The 19,482-nt window shown below is 37.8% G+C and overlaps 1 long non-coding RNA gene across 2 annotated transcripts in view; it reads right to left on the reverse strand.

Moving 5' to 3' along the window:
- Positions 1–19,482, reverse strand: part of LOC137182051 (uncharacterized) — a 47,142-nt gene that overhangs the window by 7,903 nt on the left and 19,757 nt on the right. The window lies entirely within an intron of this gene.

Raw genomic sequence — 19,482 nt, forward strand, 5'->3', positions numbered from 1 at the left:
CAGAGGTCCTAATGATTGGCCCTGACCTCCTTTTTACATAAAAGAACTGCTTGTTCCTCTTTTTCCTAACATCAAGCATGTATCTAAGGACTTTGGTGTTATTTTTGACGGTTCTCTAAACCTAAATTTGTCCAGTCATGTTTGTATCAAATTTAGGAATATTTCAAACATCACAGTAATTGTGTCATCCGGCAATGCTGATAAAATGATTCATGCTTTTATATTCTTCCACCTGAACCTTTGTAACTCCTTGCTTGCCTTCCTCAACAATCAAGCTGCAGCTCAGCTTCCAATTTTGACAGAATTCTACAGTCAGGATACTGACTAAGATGTTTTTCTCACATCACCTTGACTTCTTTGCAGTGCTTGCCAATTTCTCTCTGAATCCACTTTAAAATTACGGACCACACTTTTCATGGCCTGGCAATGGATTATTTCATAAACCTTTTACTCTCTCATGTCCCAAAAGGTCTTTCAAATCCGGTGGTTTAGGCCATTTAGCTATTCCAGGTTAAAGTCTGGGTTAAAGTCAGATTGAGCCTTGGAGCAGTCTGTTTTTAAACCCTGCCTCAAAACATATTTTCATGGATTTGCGTTTTTGACTAATAGCTGTTTTTTTGTTGCATGATAGTGCTTTGTCATGTTATCATGTCAATCTCTTGGCTTTGCTTTTATATTTTTTATATAGATACTTTTTTGATAGATTTGTTTCTTTATGGCTAAAATTGTTTTTTTTTTACTTCTTTTGTGCCATTGATGTTCTTATTGTATTTCATAGTTTGTAATTGCACTTTATTTCCCTTCCTCTGAAAAACATTTTGAACGTCTTGCTTGAAAAGTAAATACAGTTATTATTATTATTACTTGGGACTCTAGTTTCTGAAGTTATACAATGCTACAGCTTTAACAATGTGGTAATCAGAAGCAATTTTTATGCTGACACACCTGCTACGGCAATTTTTAATTGTTGGTTCAGTGAAATTCGATTTGAATTATCCAACACAGCTTGCTTATTGGTGATAATAAGCAGCCTTTTTAACTGCGTGGATTCTTTTCCTCAGATACTCAAAGCAGAAAAGTTGGAGCTGCATCAGTCTTTGTATTTGATTAAGGGATCGTTTAGCATAGACAGCATTACAACTTCTCCCAGAATTGATTTGACAGCCCTAAGCCTGCCTCCTTTTGTAGCTTGCACACCCCATCTGCTTGTCACCTCTTAATATGAACGGAGTCACTCAAGCTGAAAATGTGTAGCAAGACTAATATTTACGGAATACCAGTTATCCTAATGTGTGCTGGAGCTAGCAGCATAATGCCCAAACATTGGGCTTATGGTGCACTATGCATGACAAATATGTGCTGGTGTCTGTGACACATGTGATTAGAAAAGGCAGTCCCTGGAGTATTACACAGGCCTAATGGAGATGAGGTGTTTGGGAGAAAGGGCTTGACCATGTTTGACAGTAATCAGTTAAAGCAGCAATGATGATGTAATGAAAAGTCTTGCTTTAGCATGGACAGTCAAATGCGTCATTAATAGGTCATGGCCACCTACGCTTTGCCTCGTTCATCATTTTAACCCCTTCATCCCTGAACATAGGTATGAGCATTCATAAATCATTTAGTCTTTTTTTATTTTATACTGTATAATGGTCTCTTTAAGGTGGAGTAAAAGGATTTTAACATAAGTTGTTTTTCTGGTTGCACATTGCTCAATTCACTGCATCTGAAAATGGTTAGTAGTTAATCATCTGAAGATTGATCTTGTTTTTTTTCCACCACACTTTCTAGCATCTAAAACCTTGCTGAGTATTTTAATGTGACTGTCATCAGTGTCTGGATAAGCGTTGTTACTGCACTAGGGCAAACTGAGCCTTTCAACAGGCCGAGGCAGATATCGAGACCTGACAGAGGCAAACTTAAAACCCAGAAGCTTATCTCATATTAAATTATTTACAGCCAAAAAGAAATCAATTTTCAAAGGTAATGGCAAATCTTTCACCCTGTCCTCTGAAGTATGGTCCCATCTTATGTTTTCAGCACACTGTCAGAACCTTTTCAAAATCCCATAAATATAAATCAGTGCATATTGTTATAACTGAGCTTTTTATATGCTAAGATCAGGGACAATGATGATATTGTTCTCATTCCCTTCTCCAAACTACAACACCATTTAATGTACTCAGTGTGCTGTCAGAACATAAATAAAACTACATAAATATAAATCAACAGGGGTTGCTGTAACTAACATATTTTGCAGCTTCTGCTGCATGCTGTGATCTTTTTTTTTAATATCAGTAATGCTTGCATGTTTTTCTCACGTTTTTCTCATGTTTGCAATAGTCTGAGACAGACTGTATTGCAAATAGAATCCATTTCCATTTGATATTAACATGCAATCTGCATCTGGATACATTATCTGGGTAATAACATCTAATTAAAGGGCCTTTGCATTTACACCTGGTATCAATAAGCTTTCTTGTTATCTCAATTCTGCCTGAATTATGATTCAATCTCAATATGCCAATTAAGTGGGCAGAGCATACTTGACAATACACACGGTGCATCTGAGGACAAGGGAGGAGATGCTGGATACTCTTGAGGGGCTGCTATAACCTGATTTTCATTCATTTTGGCACCTGACTTTGATTTAGTTTTAGTTTTAGTCTTTTAACAAAAATTCAAATTAGCTTTAGTCACATTTTAGTAATTTGATTATTGTTGTCAGTTAACATTTTGTGAACACGCATATTCTGTGGGCTCATTTTTGCTGTGCATACATTTTTATGTCTTCTATGAATTCTGAAGAAACATCTGATGCAACCTTTAATATGCAAAGTACACTTACCATTGTTGCAGGCATTATTACAGGTGCTGCTCTTATCAATCATGAGGTTTATGGGATATGCGATGTTTACCTTTTTATACCAGGCTGTAATGGTTCGTACACACAGTGCTCACATGTCACTCTGCTCTGCAGTAATACAACAGGCTACCTCTCCTCAGTGAGTTTAATTTTTACTCCCAAATTTTGGTTGTTTGAACAGAGCCGGCTCACTCACTGTCGTTCTTTCCCACATGGCATTATCGCAGCTACCTGTGCTTTCCACTGTAGAGTAGTGAGATGATTCAGAAGCAGGATTCACTCACTTGTTCACTAAACATACTGTTGGTGGTCTGGGTTTAGCTTGAGAGGAGCAGCAAAAATGTTGGATAACATTAATGCAAAACTGTTCATTTAGTGAACATTTTGGTGAAGATGTAGATTGTAGCATAAGGTGCATTAAACCTAATTAAACAAACCTACTGGGCTTACAAACGTGAAAGATAACAGACTGAAGGTAACAATGTGTTACTTCCATCCACAGTAACATTATGTTACCATCAGATTACCTTTTTATTTATGTTGACGTGCTGGCGTGCATGTTTTCATGGTGTGTCCTAGCTGTTTCAGACTGACATTGCTGACAGAGACATAACATCACTGAACAGCAAGATGCCTCTCATTAGTGTTACAGGTCAAGCAGCTACATACACTTGTGAAGAAAATAGTTTAGGATAGATAGGAGGATAGGAGATGCGTGCTGCATTTTGTTAAAACTTTAATACATTATTTCATTGTTTATTAGGGGTGTAATGGTAAACAAAATTCTTGGTTATCAGTACAGCAAAGAAAACAAAAGATAGGTAGAAAATAACATTTTGGTTCTTTATTTTGAGAAATGTAAACATCTAACAATGGTCAAACTATTACTGAAACAGTTACAATGCTGCAAAAGAAAACCCTTTTGTTTCTTGCAAGGAGTCAGGACACTTACTGACAGCGGTTACTTTCTGTGACGCTGAAGCTTGATTCATGGGTGCTGAGAACTGGTTCTTACACCCTGCTGTCTAACCACACCAGAAATCAAATGTATTTATAGTTGTTCTGAACAGTTTCACTCAAAGGCAGAGTGAAAGTTGTTCTGAACAGTTTCACTCAAAGGCAGAGTGAAAAGCTGTCTGTCACAGCAAGGGGAGGAGGACGGGGAGACACCATATTGTTTAACTTGGCTAAGCTGGCTAGCATACATCCATGAGCATGCTACAGCTAAGTGGTTCGCTTCCCAAATGTTCTGGGTGGAACTCTAGAATTATTCTTCTGCATGTCAGAGTTAGTGGATTGTAGAACTATTGTGACAGTATATTGGAGTATACCGAATTGAGGAAAGTTGCTCCCTGAACCGAACATCCTGCACCAAACAGTTTGGGACAAATATATGTATCGTTAGTTTTCAAATGTTACTTTTAATTTAATTTGAGTCTTTAGTGAATTAATATTTTGTCATAATTTTCATGGACACAATAAACATCAGTCATATGACGGGCAAAGACAGCCAAAGGAATATGTTAGCTACTTTTTGGAAGCTTTGTTAACTAGGCTAACATTACTAATCCTGTATGAAGGTAATAAATGCCAGTGAAGAAGCCTGCTAGCCCTTGTGCTAGCTCAGCTACCCCAATGGTGACGTGACTCTCATCTTTCACATTAATGGTCACTCAAGAGTCTTCTACAGTATTGCTGCTGTTAGGGCTGTATTTATTTTTCCTGTGCTGGGGACCACCTCCAGATGTGCTCTGACCAATCCAATTGCATTCCAATTGCAAAGCATTCAGAGTGCATTTACTTATCCATCATATATTTTCTTTCATCCAGATAACATCTCCATATACAGATTGCATGTTAATACTAGGTCTGAATTGGGTTATGGGGTTCATGTCTAAATTGTTTCATAATGCAAATTTGTCTAATTTTAATTAACAATGTGCTGACTGGTTCTTCATGTGACTTATATCCAATCATCACACTTCAAGTTCACACATGTTCTCAAACCCATGTGCTGCAGTCTCAGACACTGTGTCTTGTCTGAGTTGATGTTATCACTTTAGGGACATGCAGCACTTTTTCACTTTTGGCTCTGAATTATAAATGGAGTAATGTGCCACTGATTTTATCTACATGTGAGGCATCCGAGTGTTAATTAATTAAACAGCCCTGTCTCTTTACTTGGCTCTTTAATTACAAGTGAATTAAACAATGCCCAATGTGAATTATGTCTAATCAGAGGAATAGATTTCACCAATTAAAGTGCCCTCCAGTCTGGAGGTGAGAGTAAAAATAGGTCGCTGACTTGCTCATAAATCTGAGTATTGATTTGAGCACGAAGGCGGGGTGATTCAATAAATATACCACAGCTCTCTGTGTATTGCAATGTCAATTCTTATGCACAGAAAGAGACAATGATGGGAAACCATTAAGCTGACTGCTGATGGCATCATGAGCTAAGAATATTGTTCTCCATGTCAAAGGAGCTTGATGTGACTTTGTGTAAAAAATTTAATGAGACACCTTGCACAGCATTTTTATCTTTTGTATTCAGTTGTATAGAGCACAATGTGAGGTGCAAGATAGACTGCAAGAAAGTACTGTTTGCTATGATATAGTAATTTTTTTTCTCAAAAACAATTTTAGAGGAAAACCTTTACTAAAGATACTTTTTTCTGTTTTGGAGGCTAAATCAGAGTAACTCAATTAATTGTCACTAAGGTCATGTCTTCTGTATTTTTCTGGATTTAGGAATTTAGGGGAAAGTTACATTGACGATGAATATTGGAATTATATTCATCCGATCACATGTTCCTCCATATCTGTTGGATGTGTAAACAGATGACTGCTAACAAGATACATGTCAGTGTTGTGACCAAGAAAAATGTTATTGCTGGTTTGATTGAATAAATGTAATAATAAAAAAAAACAAAACACTTGATTTTTGGTGTCTGATTAAATGTATCTGTGATGTGGACATGCCTGTTGAGACTGTAACTATGATAGTTGGCAATAGAAATGATATGTGACTTGGAATTGAATGCCACATTAGGCATTCTTTTAACCTAACCCTCAACATACTGCTAAAAACACACACATATAAAGCAGTTCTACGCTGCTTTTCTAAATATTTTCAAAGCACATGTTGAGAAATCAGGTTGTTCTAGATCCTGAGGGCATGCAACATAATGTAAACATATATATTGGGAGAAGAACTGAATCTGGAATGGACCCAAGGACGATACTACAGTGATGACCTGAACTCTCCAATGGTATCAGATAAAGTTCTGTGCTGCAGATAGAGAGAAAGCAGCCTAAAGCAGTGGCAGAGGTGCCAACCCAGAGAGTAGGAGTGAATGATCGTCTGTGTCAAAACCTGAACTAAGATCTAGGAGAACTAAAACAGGATTTTCCACCTTAGTTACTAAAAGCAAGTCATTCATCACCTTGAGAGAAGCTGTCTTGCTGCTATGAGGTGCATGAAAGGCAGTTTGAAATTTCTTCAGAGACTATTACTGCTCAAAAGAGTAAACTAATCAGTTTGCTTCTTTTTTTATGAACCTTGGGCAGGAATGGCAGTAGTCAGTAGCTGCTTAGAAAATAAGGGTCAAGTATTTCTAAAGCAGAGGTACAGAATAGTGACACCATTGTTAAAGATTACATGAAAGCCATACCATTGGTTAAAGGGAACATATTATGCTTTTTTTGATTTTCTGTTATCTATATACTGTTATGATGTCGGATATCTATGTTAAATGTTGTTAAAGTTCCAAAACTTGAGGTTAACATATGTAGAAATGCTCCCTGCAAGTCAAAAGCCAGGGCTTCAACCTCTGCTGAACACTTTGTTTGCAACAGTTTTTTCTATCTTCCTGACGAGATGACATCAGTTCCGTAGCCTTGGTTGCTAAGGATGTTGCTAAGGTTTTTCCATGTGTTCGCGTTGTCCACTCTCATATTTCAGATTGGATTTTGGCTTGATCATGTACAGATGTATTTGAGAAGTTGACGTTTCAAGTAAAGAATGATAATAAGTAGTGAAATCCTGCTACTATAGTTTGTTTCATGGTTTATTTATGTAGCCTCTAGAGTGGCTGGAAGTTGGCCATGATGCCGCGTCTAGAAGCTAACCAATCAGAACAAACAGAGCTCTTCGGGAGGGGGGGCTTAAAGAGACTGGAGCTAAAACAGCCTGTTTCAGACAGAGGCTGAACTGAGTAAGGGCAACCTGTTCTCACAGAAATATGTGACATGACCACAATCTCTTAACACCGAATTATGTGGTGGTGACACGTAACGTGTTAAAATTACATGCCAGTACCATGGAAACAATGCCAAAGGAAAGTCAATTAGGATCCTTTGTCATGGTAGACACATGGATGCCCTGGTTCAACAATGTCATGCCATGGTCAGTAGTTAATGTTGTTGTCTAGTCTATAAAACTTTATTTACTTTCATTTTGATATAATGAGGTAGGTTTGAAGGAATGCCAGAGCTTCAGCTGTGTCAAATATGTTGTTCCCTTTTTTTTGTTACTAAAAAGGCAATTATATTCCTCTTTTATCATTTTTCCTCTAATAATAATAATTTAATTTTGGTTCATTGGAGAACCGAGGGTGGGAGGACTGCTGTCAATTCCCATGTTAAGGTTTTCTTTTACCAATGATAAGACATCCTCAACATTTCCTAACACAAAAACAGGAAAGTCTACTTCATAATTCAGCGATACGATAGGTTAATGTCATCAGTTTTAATTATTTCTCCTTTGATTCTTAAAAATCAAGTTTTTTTTGTCAGTTTTGGTTAAGGGAAGGCTACATTACCCTTGATCCTCAGTCACCATTGCTAAGGAGAAGAAGCAAGTCTGCTCTGTGTTTCCTGTTACAAAACCATAATTACAGAATTTATTCCAGACTGATTAAGACTTTGTATGCATCTGGTTCATGGAGTCGACCCTCCCCTTCACACACACACACACCCATACACACACACACATACACACACACACAGTGTTATAGTGCATTATCAGATGACATGGTTCAATATTTATTGAGGAAGACTGTATGTTTTAAGAAAGATGATTTCATATTAAATATCCTCAGCTACATATTCCTGGAAATATAAAATTAAATTAACAACTTCCCATTTTACGATCACAGGCTATAAAATGCCTTTTGTTAACAGAGATAGTGGTGTTTGGATTTGTGATTGTGTCCGACCGGCGGCAATTTAAAATGAAATGAAGCCCACCCACAGCAGACAACCCAAAACAGGAGTCAAACATGCCAAGTCCACCCACAACACAATGCCCTTCCTTAACCCTAACCTGTCTTTGCACTAAATTGCATCAAATCCTATACCATGGCCATATAAACGGGATGAAGACAGTGTTATCAAACTGGATTCACTCCTTTAATCTCTGCACTTATCACTTTCATATATTTCATCAAACTGGACTTTAGATTGTGCATTGCATTCAACAGCCATGATTACATCATTTCATTATTTATGCAAGTCACATTTAATTTTTGCTTTTGCCACCTTCATATATTTCATACAATTCAGTTCTTTGTCCACAGCACAGACCATATTTCATTTGTACAAACAATATTTCATTTCAAGTTTTATATCCCATTTTTCCACTATTCCATTCTGTAAATAGATTTTAACATTTCAATTTAATTTTAATATTACTTTGTTTATTTCATTATTATTATTATCGTTACCTTACTTTTGTCTATTTTTTATTATTCTGTGTTGTATTTGTGGGAGCCAAAGCCAAGACACATTCATTGTATGCTTGCATTGACTGATAAAACAGATTCTGATTGAATGGGCTACTGTATGTCATGATGACATAAAATCCCAAAGCCAAGAATCATAAAGTTACAAAATCAAACAAAAATCTCCAGGGTTGTGTGAATAGCCTATTCATTCCTGTAAGAAGCCTGCTGGAGATGCTTATATGCTTTGCAGCCTGGTTTCTTCCCTTAACAATAATTAAAGTGATCATAACGCCATATACACTGACACTGATGTTTCATATTTGCTAATATAGCCTATGGCATTTTGTTGACAAGTGGCCGTGGTACAGGCAAAGCTGCTAATAAAGTTCATAATGATAAATAATAAAAGTAAAGTTCATGCACAAATCATTCATTCATACTGCTTGATTTTGTTTATTTACACACATTTACAATTAGAAGTAAATTTTTATCTTAATTACACATACCGTGTTCCAGTTCATAAAACAGGTTTGTCAGTTTTGGACAGCAGAAGGCTCTACAATATCCATGAGCCACAGCCACTGTTGCTATGGTGCAGAAGCCAGTCCATAATGTGGAAACTTTTTTCACTTTTAAGGTGAAATTGTCTGTGGCATAGCAAATGAATACAGAGGACACGTTTCAACCTAGAAATTCTCCCATGTCACAACTGAGGTTATCCTTTTAACCTGTATTGGTGTGTGTGTGTGTATGTGTTTTTTCTTTCATTTTCCTGGCAGTGGCAAAGTGTGGGATGACTGAGAACCAGCACAGCAATAACTATACAAACTGAAGTTCTATTATCTATCTATCTTCATCTATTCTGATGGTTCACGGGGGCCCAACGGTAGTTTCTTCCTTTAATTTGTCACCTATCATGTTTATATACAGTACAATTACATTGATTACATATTCGGAGTTAATTTCATATTTCAAAAATGTTTTTTTTTAATAATTTAAAAAATAAATGTTCATGCACTTTTATTGATTCATTTCCTTTTTGTGTCCTTTTCTCTCCTCAAAATTTAATTTCAATTTGAAAAGGAATTCAAAAAATTGGAATTTAAAACTAGAAATATTATTTATTTAGGTTTGTACTTTAGCTTTATTTATGCAAAAAAGATTTTAATAAATCATACATTCATACTTCTTTCTTTTGTTTATTTGCACAGTTATTGGTTATACAAAGAGACAAATCATATATAAATATAATACTCATGGATCCTCATGTGTTGTATGATTACAGACAAATGTAGTATGCTGCTTATGAAGCAAGATTTGTATCTTAATTGTACATATTGAGTTGCAGATGTTTATAAAAGGGTATCACCACAACTGAAGTTCCTCAGCCAATAAAGTGATGGCAGCTAGTTGTTTGTAATTTGTTGTTTATAGCTTGTGTGCTCTGTGAGGTCACCTTTAATTATCATTAAGGGAAGAAACCAGGCTGCAAAGATGCCTAGGTATATAAGCATATCCAGTAGGCTTTTGACAGGAATGCACAGGCTACTACTTACACAACCCTGGAGATTTTTTGGATCTTTTTTTTGGATCATATTCTTGGGTTTGAAATTATATGAAAACAAATGGTATAAGATTTGATGCAATTTAGTGCAAAGACAGGTTAGGGTTAGGGAAGGGCATTGTGTTGTGGGTGGACTTGGCATGTTCAACTCCTGTTTTGGGTTGTCTGCTGTGGGTGGGCTTCATTTCATTTTAAATTGCCGCTGGTCAGCTGCAATCAGGAATCCAAACACCACTATCTCTGTTCACAAAAGCCTGTGATCGTAAAATGGGAAGTTGCTAATTCAATTTCATATTTCCAAGAATATATGGCTGAGGACATTTAATATGGGATAATCTTTCTTAAAACATAGTCTCCTTCAATTAATATTGAACCATGTCATCCAATAAAGCACTCCAATGCTCTCTGTGTGTGTGTGTGAAATGGTGGTGGGGGGAGGGGGGGCTCCATGAACCAGGTGCACACAAAATCTAATTCAGTCTGGAATAAATTCTGTAATTATGTTTTTTAACAGGAGACGCAGAGCAAACTGGCTTCTTCTCCATAGCAATGGTGGCTGAGGATCATGGGTAATGTAGCCTTTCATTATCCAAAACTGACAAAAAAAATTAATTTCTAAGAATCAAAGGAGAAATAATTAAAACTGATGACCATAACACTAACCTATCATATTGATGAATTATGAAGTAGACTTTTGTGTTTTTGTGTTGAGAAATGTTGAGGATGTCTTATCATTGGTAAAAGAAAACCTTAACATGGGAATCGACAGAAGGTAAAATACACTATAATGCCAAAAGTATTCACTCACCCATCCAAATAATTGAAATCAGGTGTTCCAATCCCTTCCATTACCACAGGTGTATAAAATCAAGCACCAAGGCATGCAGACTTTTTCTACAAACATTTGTGAAAGAATGGGTTACTCTCAGGAGCTCAGTGAATTCCAGCGGGGTATTGTGATAGGATGCAACCTGTGCAACAAGTCCAGTCGGGAAATTTCCTCGCTCCTAAATATTCCACAGTCAACTGTCAGTTGTATTACAACAAAGTGGAAGCGATTGGTAACAACAGCAACTAAGCCACGAAGTGGTAGGCCAAAGCGGCAACCTCCGGGGCTGTAAAATGAAGCCAATGTGGAAGTGCCAAAAACTGCAGTTCCTTGAATGGCCACTTGAGGCTGGCTCCAAAAGCGAGTCAATCCCCATAGACCCCCATGTTAAAATGCCCAACTTTACAACAGAAATAAACATGTTTACAGCCTGGTACAAAAAACGGCTTAGGTCTCCATAGCTAATTTCCCCTTTCATGACAACTGTGCGGGGGGTGAATTTTTTTTATAACTCACCTGTTTAAATTTTATTAAAACGTAAAGTTATCCATAATGAAGGACATGGCTGCTTTGAGTGACAGGTCTGCCAGCCGCTAGGTGGCTTGTTTCAGCCATTCGCCCCGTCTCTTTGCCCATTTTTGATTGGCTGGGAGTTAGGCAGCGTCACGCACTGCCAAGATGGCGACGGCCGAAGCGGCTCACTTTGAGCTTCAAAACCGCTCTTCAGAAACCAACGGGTGACGTCAAGGTAACTACGTCCATATTTTTATACAGTCTATGGGTAGGCCACGTAAAATGATGGAGCGGGGTCAGTGGATGCTGAGGCGCATAGTGCACAGAGGTCTCCAACTTTCTGCAGAGTCAATCACTACAGACCTCCAAACTTCATGTGGCCTTCAGATTAGCTCAAGAACAGTGCATAGAGAGCTTCATGGAATGGGTTTCCATGGCTGAGCAGCTGCATCCAAGCCATACATCACCAAGTGCAATGCAAAGCGTTGGATGCAGTGGTGTAAAGCACACCGCTACTGGACTCTAGAGCAGTGGAGACGCGTTTTCTGGAGTGACAAATCGTGCTTCACCATCTGGCAATCTGATGGACGAGTCTGGGTTTGGCGGTTGCCAAGAGAACGGTACTTGTCTGACTGCATTGTGCCAAGTGTAAAGTTTGGTTGAGGGGGGATTATGGTGTGGGGTTGTTTTTCAGGAGCTGGGCTTGGCCCCTTAGTTCCAGTGAAAGGAACTCTGAATGCTACAGCATACCAAGAGATTTTGGACAATTCCATGCTCCCAACTTTGTGGGAACAGTTTGGGGGTGGCCCCTTCCTGTTCCAACATGACTGTGCACCAGTGCACAAAGCAAAGTCCATAAAGACATGGATGAGAGAGTTTGGTGTGGATGAACTTGACTGGCCTGCACAGAGTCCTGACCTCAACCCGATAGAACACCTTTGGGATGAATTAGAGCAGAGATTGAGAGCCAGGCCTTCTCGTCCAACATCAGTGTGTGACCTCACAAATGCGCTTCTGGAAGAATGGTCAAAAATTCCCATAAACACACTCCTAAACCTTGTGGAAAGCCTTCCCAGAAGAGTTGAAGCTGTTATAGCTGCAAAGGGTGGACCGATGTCATATTAAACCCTATGGATTATGAATGGGATGTCACATAAGTTCATATGCGAGTCAAGGCAGGTGAGCCAATACAGTGTATCTCCAGACAGTGGGTCCTCCCACCCTGGGTTCTGAGAGACTGTTCTTTAGAGAACAAAAACTTGTAACTAAGGCACTATAATAAATTCAGTCAAATGAAAATAAAAATAACAGTAAAATAAAGTTTTCTACACTAGAAAACATTAACCACCAACCTACCACGACAAAGGATCCTAATTGACTTTCCATTGGCTATGGTTTCCATGGTGCTGGCACATAATGTTAAGACATTACGTGTCACCACCACATAATGCAGTATTAAGAGGTCATGGTCACTTCACATATTGCCGTGAGATCAGGTTGATAAAGGGCCAGTATAGGATAAATAAGGAGTTTTTTTAACCTGTAAATCATGCACAGATACTGCAGTAGAGCCCCAGATTAAAAATATAGACCTGGAAATGTGCATCATATGCCCCCTTCAACGATATATGTATTAATAATGGATCGAGCTGACAGTCAAAAATCTACAGACAATGCCTTCTCCAAGACTTTGTAACACTGACACGATACATACACATTCACAGCAGTGATGACACATCAACAAAAATACCTAAAAAAAAAAAAAAAGTGACACAGAAGACTGATGAGAGAGGTGGTAATGGTGGACTCAGTGCTTTCATCACATACATGTATTTTTAGCCACTAGCAGTGGTGCTCTAGGAATGGCAGTGTGGTCCAAACACTTGAGGCCAGAGTGGAATAATCTTGATAGTGAATTTCCATGCTATACCGACATAAAGGGGCATAGTCTTCAGAAAATTAATCCAAATTACTGCTGTGACCTGTTTCCATTTATTCAAGGCGTCCTATCAAAACAGATTATACAAGTAGTTCCAACTAAGCAATCTGATTGGTCAACTAGACATTTATAACGTGATCAAATCAGCATGACAGCACACCTAGCCCTGCTCAAATGAAAAATGCCTCATCACTAAAAATATTATTCCACCATTGATTAGAACTATTGACCACTACGTCACACTAACGACAACTGTCACTTCAAGGTAGACAACTGGCCTTTGATATGCGTTCCAGAGTTATGTAAACTCGGGAAACTTGTTTATTTCTGTTGTCATTTTCAACGGTAACTGTGACATTTGAAGATATATAGTTAAACACAGTGGTTCAACCTATCTGATGTTTCTGCTGTGCTTATTATGTGTACTCTGTTGCTTCTCTAGTGTCTTTGGTTTGTTTTGTTTTGTGGGGATCAGCCATAAAATCCAGAGCGGACTTTTGAGTTGCATTTCTTTTATGTTTGTGAAACTGAGTTGAACTGAACTGGTTCGCGGTTGTGGGGAAAACAAAACAGACCCTTTACAGAGTGAATTGAACTCTGAGGCTGTGGGACGAGTTACACACACACTCACACACACTGAAAAACCTCAACCTTTCTCCACTCTTTATTGTTACCCGGAACCCCAATACATAACAAGAGCATTTTCCTTTCAGTTATGAGTATATCTCAGCTTCCACTCTGGCATCCATCAGCTGTGCAAGTGAGTCAGTGACATGGTGCTACTAGCTTGAAAATGTATGTGAAGTTCATGGACGTAGTAGCTAAATCTGTCCATGGAAAAAAAAAAAATCAGAACAAACAAATCTTTGTTACAACAAGATTGAGCTAGCAAAGCAGTTTTGTGTTCATAAATGTGGTATTTATTCAGTTTGGGAAATCCTACAATCTCAAGAAAGCAGTAGCTCAAGTTGGCTGGCTGACTCAACAGGGAGTAGAAATCATCTCTGTTACTAGCTTGTTACTAAGGGTCAGCCTACAGACTAAAAGTCTTGCATACCAGCATAATAATTATGAAATAATAATAATAGTATGTGTTATGAAGAAACATGGTCAAACAAGCCTAATGACTACTGTTTTATTTCTACCTTAAGGTACCAAATATATGACACTCGCCTTCAACGAGGAAACTAAAAAACACAAAAACCATCATGACAGGGATCGTGAAAGCAGAAGAGGGGCCATGTTTGAAAACTCAGGGAGTGAATTGTGCCCAGTTTCATCATCTGAAACTTACCTTTCTAAAATTCCTCAAGAGGCTAAAGCTTTCTACCTCCATCCAAATAGAGGAGAAAAGTTAGGGGGGTTGTGGTACTCTTTGGAGCCAGTGGGTGTCAATTACATGGACTCCATGCTCACATGTATCTAAAGAGGCAGGCACATCAGCGATTTACACAAATCACAGCATCAGGAGCACTACCATCCAGAAACTGTCCATGGATGGACTGGAAGCGAGAGAAATCATGTCCATTAGTGGACACAAGTCTGAGAGTTCCTTACACAGCTCCCGGGCACCTTGTCTGGATGATAGAAAACGGTGGAGCAATATGCTATGCACCAGCCGTGGAAATGTCAGGCCTTTGGAGGAGAGCACCTCAAACAGCTCTACAGCATCACCTGCTAAACGGCAGAGATCCAGCATGGACTTTATGGACAGCTGTTTCGATACCTGTTCTTTTAATGACAATATGCAATTCAGTTTCTACAAATAGCCCCAAATGCATCAGCACCCCTAAACAACTGGCTGCTGCTGCACCATCTAGACGTTATGTGACTGTTTCTGCTATACTGTAGGAGCATATATGACTTCACTATGCTGGACACACACGTGAGAGATCAGGGCATTTCTTCACTTACTGAAAAAACATTTTGTTTGTCATTCAGTCTGCTGTGCTCTACCCCTGAAAGATATTATTTGTGTTTTGTGTATTAGATTTCCAACACAACTTAATTAAGAAATGTATAAGATGGGGTAAAAATGATATAGAAAAACTCTGTCACAATCCTGAAAATATATAATATGTAAACAGATATTCAGTGATGCTTATGGAACTTGGCGCAAGCTCTTTATTCTGCATCATTATTGTGCCAACAGTAATGGTATAGCACACCCTCTCATGTAATGTTCCTTAAATTTCATTCAGCCTCAGCTATACTTAGTGATCAATGTTAACATTCCATAGCCACATTTGTGCCCTCGGTGCTTAGCATTCCCTACCCAAACTTTAGGGGAAAAGTAGAAACATTATTTTTACATGTTACTCAGCAGAGGGTTGCATTTTCAAAGGTATTTTTGTGATCCCAACCATGTCTACTGTATGCCTGGAATGATAAAATAGTTTGCTCGGGACAAAACCAACATTTAAATCCAACATTTCCATATTGAGAGAAATTTTGGATTTGTATATTGGTTTTGCCCAAGGTAGACTGTAGACTGTGAGATCACTAAAATACGTTTGAAGACACAACCTGCTGCTGGATAACAGATAAGCCTAATTATTAATGGTGTGATTCTTATCTTATGTTTTGCACATGGAACTCTATGGGATAAAATCACAGAGTAACAGAGTAACGGACTGCTGACATCACAATACATGCTAACATGCAAACATTAGCATGTTACACAAACATGCTGACTTGAGCACATTATCATGCTATCTGTAAGAATGTTAACATAATACCATTAGCCTGGCATATAAGAATGCTTAGTGCACATGCTACTGACAAAGTATATCTTAAACTGATGAAGGTTGAGCTGAATCTGAGATAGTCTAAAATGGAGACTTGTTAAGAGAATAACTCCTTTTAATTGAGATAATGTATGAATTCCTTTCTCTTGGACCATCTTTCTTTCCCATTTTTTATGAAAAATATATAACAAAATTGTAAAATCATTAATTCTGTTCCCTCAGGAGTGTAATGAGCTTTGTAGCCTAACAGAGCAATAATAGTCTAATGGCAATGGCATAAACGTTTTTTTTTCTGTCAGTCTGGACTAAGGAGCACAGAAGCTGTATTGTTTTTTTCTTATTTGTAATTCATTTTTAAACTATAACCACTACATTACTCAACATTTAATCACAAGAATTTATCCTTGTTTGTATTTCTTTATCAGTCCTGTTGGAGGACTGGATGGCTTGCTACCGGGAAGTAAGTTATTCTCACTGCTGATTTTAATGATATCCTCACCATTTCTCAACAAACAAACATGAAATGGTGATGACGCCAGCTAAAGCTGTGACATAACATATATTCAGTATAACATTAGACAGTACTGCAGATTGGTGGTTACAATCAGGAACAAAATACTGAGCTAGGTAGATAGATAGATGCCTATGTTTGTTTTTGTTTCTTTGTTTGTTTTCTACCTATTCTCCTCCATTAGCCTGCATCCACATCACGTGACTATCAAGTTTCTATTTGCTCAAACAAACAAAAAGGGATTTCAAATTTGATTCATCCCGGGGGTGCTGTAAAATCTACGTCTTTTTTTATTGATAGAACATTAAACAGTTACAACTATGTGGTTTTATAATACCAGTGTTGATAGCAACCACCATAGAAACTATAGAAAGCCTGCAAGAATCTCCGTAATAAGTGACAAACTAAATATCATATACATTCACTGAACAGATATTATGAAAATAATTTGCACATTTCTTACTTGAAATGTTATCAAAATGCATTTTAATGCCGAAACTATCTTAAAACATTGCAATTTCCTCAAAGAATAAAAGGAATGGCGGCCATCTTGTTTGTTTGAGCAGACAGAAACTTGACAGTCACATGATGTGGATGCAGAGCAATAAAAGAATAGGTATAAAAAACAAACAAAAACGTAGGCATCTATCTATCCATCTATCTATTTTGTTCCTGATTGTAAGCACCAATCTGCAGTACTATATAACGTTATACAATATTATTACAATTACACAATATATGTTATGTCATGGCTTTAGGTGGCGTCCTCACTATAGTAACAGTCGCTGAAGATCATGGGTAGGCTAATGCAGCCGCTTCCGCTATTGTCCAAAACTGACAAATAAACTTGATTTCTCAAAACTGAAGTTGAAATAATTAAAACCGCCATAATATTGCCTAGTTACCAAGGTCACTTTCATGTTCTCGTGTTGAGAAATGTTGAGGATATCATAACGATCAGCAGTGAGAATAACTTACTTCCCAGTAGCGTGCCATCCGGTCCGCAAACAGGACTGATAAAGAAATAAAAACAAGGATAAAATCTTGTGATTAAATGTTGAGTAATATAGCAGTTATAGTTCAAAATGAATTACAAATAAAAAACAACTGTGACAAAAAAAAACTGTGCTCCTGAGTCCTGACTTACAGAAAAGAAAAAAAAACCATTCTGCAGGCATGAAAGGTACTTCTAATTGAAATACATTAATTTGAAAGTCGTGCTGAGTGTCATGAAAAAAATGGAAAATTCGTGTCCATGCACACGAATCAATAGATTAAATTTCGTGACTATTTCACGAATTGCTGTGAGACTGGGTTGTGTGGCTATAGCGTAGACAATGATAGAATGAACCGTACACTGTGTATAATGAACTGTGTACCCATGTAAATCAAAAAACTGTGTCACATTTTGATTGTTTTTTCTCTTTAATATCAGTTATGGATTTGAACAACAGATTTCAGTAAAATGCTATGACCATGAGCTCTACTTTTAGTAATGTTAAAGTTTGATTTGTAGGAAATAATGAAAAACCACATAGATGGAATGAAATCCAAGATTTTCTGGTTGGTTTCACCTCCATTACCAGCTGCCAAAGTTTTTATAAGTTTGCAGACATTCATTAAGACGTTTGATCGATTTGGCATCAATTAATTAGATCATTGTACATCTAGCAAATTTAGTGTAGATAGAGTTTGATATGGGAGTTATGAGAGAGTTTACAATCACTGCTGTTTAAGAACCAAATAAAAGCAAATGCAAATAGATCTTTTAAAATCTTAACTCTAACAATTGGAGGATTAAAGAACTTAAATAATTAAAATATAGGAATTCCCTGTTTTAAAGGTAAAAAGATTTGCTTTGTTTTTCTCTCTTCTCTTTTACAGATCGTTGTCAGGCTCCATTACAGCGGGAGACAACCGTCTAACCTCACCTCCTGGAGCACTTGTGCTGCTCTGCAGCACACCAGTCACCAGACATGCCTTAGCTATCTAATGCATAATTTGGTGCCTAATTTGACAGTCTTCACTTCAGCCTGTTTTGCCTGCAGGTTCTCAGTCAGCAGAACAAGCTCTGTGTGTATTGCATGCTATTTTTATCTGAGTGCACATCTCTTGTTAATAGGTAAAAGCTTGTTGAAACCCTTCTTTGCATCACCATCAAAGTCGGGGAGCCTCGCATGGCATTGTAACCTTTTTTTTCTTGCTGAGGAGGGAATGTTTTTGCACGATAATGATGTGGTTAAATAAAATAAGGTCACAACAATTGTATCATTTTAAGTTTGAATAATGTGAATGCAGTAGAGAATGGTGTTTCAAGAGATGGAGAAAACCTAAATACATGGAGACGGGGCATTGCATCAAACATTCACCCCTCATACTGCATTTCTGCGTCTCATTTTGGAAGCCAGTCCAATTACTAAACGTGAGCCTTTCACAGAGAACTGTAACAGAAGTCAAGCGATTATCCTTTTATAGTCATGGACCAAAATCCTCTGCAATCCTATTTGTTGATAACCTCTGCTGGTGGTGGCTTAAGAAATATGAAATGAAACCTGGGAAACAGTATCCAGTGAAGTTGCCATTCTCTCTGGTAAACACAATGCCATTATATCTGCCTGTAATGAAATCGACCAGCATGGGCTACTCTGTCTCATCTGCAGTCATTGCTGGCACTCTGGAGATGGACTCCCTGTACGCATTCACAGTGTTGAGTGTTTTATCAGCAAACAATGATTCAATGCTTTGTGGTCTACCACAAGCTGTGCTTCTCACACATCAAGTGGAGTG

Source organism: Thunnus thynnus, chromosome 4 (genome assembly GCF_963924715.1).
Source record: "Thunnus thynnus chromosome 4, fThuThy2.1, whole genome shotgun sequence".
In the NCBI taxonomy this organism is placed as follows: Eukaryota; Metazoa; Chordata; class Actinopteri; order Scombriformes; family Scombridae; genus Thunnus; species Thunnus thynnus.